This window comes from Anopheles merus, unplaced genomic scaffold, assembly GCF_017562075.2.
Source record: "Anopheles merus strain MAF unplaced genomic scaffold, AmerM5.1 LNR4000997, whole genome shotgun sequence".
Lineage (NCBI taxonomy): Eukaryota > Metazoa > Arthropoda > Insecta > Diptera > Culicidae > Anopheles > Anopheles merus.
This window is the reverse complement of record NW_024428577.1, coordinates 12,501-14,961: the sequence shown is the minus strand read 5'-3', so window position 1 is coordinate 14,961 and position 2,461 is coordinate 12,501.

Here is a 2,461-nt window from a genome sequence, read left to right as displayed (position 1 = left end):
TGTGCCCGTTCGTGACTATCGTTGCGTGCATACGGACACGCTTGGGTATGTTTACCATACAAGGTTTACTAGGGAAACCTGCTTGCTCGACCATTGCCCTCCCGTCGCGGACACCATTCTTGGACAGAAGTCCTAGTACGTAGAGTACTTTCCCTAGGTATGTGCCCGTTCGTGACTATCGTTGCGTGCATACGGACACGCTTGGGTATGTTTACCATACAAGGTTTACTAGGGAACCTGGAAGGAATTCTAGGCCCACGTTTTGTTCCATCCACAGTAACTTTCGTTCTCTTAAGGTAGCTATTAACTTGTTTGCCATGATAAGTAACCTGCTTCCCCGACCGTCGCGGACACCATTCTTGGACAGAAGTCCTAGTACGTAGAGTACTTTCCCTAGGTATGTGCCCGTTCGTGACTATCGTTGCGTGCATACGGACACGCTTGGTATGTTTACCATACAAGTTTACTAGGGAAACCAGGAAGGAATTCTAGGCACACGTTTTGTTTCCATCCACAGTAACTTTCGTTCTCTTAAGGTAGCTATTTAACTTGTTTGCCATGATAAGTAACCTGCTTCCCGACCGTCGCGGACACCATTCTTGGACAGAAGTCCTAGTACGTAGAGTACTTTCCCTAGGTATGTGCCCGTTCGTGACTATCGTTGCGTGCATACGGACACGCTTGGGTATGTTTACCATACAAGGTTTACTAGGGAAACCTGCTTGCTCGACCATTGCCCTCCCGTCGCGGACACCATTCTTGGACAGAAGTCCTAGTACGTAGAGTACTTTCCCTAGGTATGTGCCCGTTCGTGACTATCGTTGCGTGCATACGGACACGCTTGGGTATGTTTACCATACAAGGTTTACTAGGGAAACCTGCTTGCTCGACCATTGCCCTCCCGTCGCGGACACCATTCTTGGACAGAAGTCCTAGTACGTAGAGTACTTTCCCTAGGTATGTGCCCGTTCGTGACTATCGTTGCGTGCATACGGACACGCTTGGGTATGTTTACCATACAAGGTTTACTAGGGAAACCTGCTTGCTCGACCATTGCCCTCCCGTCGCGGACACCATTCTTGGACAGAAGTCCTAGTACGTAGAGTACTTTCCCTAGGTATGTGCCCGTTCGTGACTATCGTTGCGTGCATACGGACACGCTTGGGTATGTTTACCATACAAGGTTTACTAGGGAAACCTGCTTGCTCGACCATTGCCCTCCCGTCGCGGACACCATTCTTGGACAGAAGTCCTAGTACGTAGAGTACTTTCCCTAGGTATGTGCCCGTTCGTGACTATCGTTGCGTGCATACGGACACGCTTGGGTATGTTTACCATACAAGGTTTACTAGGGAAACCTGCTTGCTCGACCATTGCCCTCCCGTCGCGGACACCATTCTTGGACAGAAGTCCTAGTACGTAGAGTACTTTCCCTAGGTATGTGCCCGTTCGTGACTATCGTTGCGTGCATACGGACACGCTTGGGTATGTTTACCATACAAGGTTTACTAGGGAAACCTGCTTGCTCGACCATTGCCCTCCCGTCGCGGACACCATTCTTGGACAGAAGTCCTAGTACGTAGAGTACTTTCCCTAGGTATGTGCCCGTTCGTGACTATCGTTGCGTGCATACGGACACGCTTGGGTATGTTTACCATACAAGGTTTACTAGGGAAACCTGGAAGGAATTCTAGGCACACATTTTGTTCCATCCACAGTAACTTTCGTTCTCTTAAGGTAGCTATTTAACTTGGTTGCCATGATAAGTAACCTGCTTCCCCGACCGTCGCGGACACCATTCTTGGACAGAAGTCCTAGTACGTAGAGTACTTTCCCTAGGTATGTGCCCGTTCGTGACTATCGTTGCGTGCATACGGACACGCTTGGGTATGTTTACCATACAAGGTTTACTAGGAAACCTGCTTGCTCGACCATTGCCCTCCCGTCGCGGACACCATTCTTGGACAGAAGTCCTAGTACGTAGAGTACTTTCCCTAGGTATGTGCCCGTTCGTGACTATCGTTGCGTGCATACGGACACGCTTGGGTATGTTTACCATACAAGGTTTACTAGGGAAACCTGCTTGCTCGACCATTGCCCTCCCGTCGCGGACACCATTCTTGGACAGAAGTCCTAGTACGTAGCGTTCTTTATTGTACTTGATCAGTTTGTATTGCCTTCGCTTTGTTCCATCGACACTTGCTACTGCTCACTAAGGGGTTTTTGTTTGTGATGTGTACGATAAGCCACCGTCTATGCTATCCGGCACTTTATCAACACTTTTCACCCAAGTCATAGGAACGTAGTGTACTTCCCTGATCGGTACACAATTTTGGTGCACGGCTATCCTGACCGGCAACTTGTACCAACATGGACATCCATGAACGCGTACGCTCGGGCTGCGCCCTCCGTGTTGTACTTTCCCTGATCGGTACACAATTTTGGTGCACGGCTATCCTGA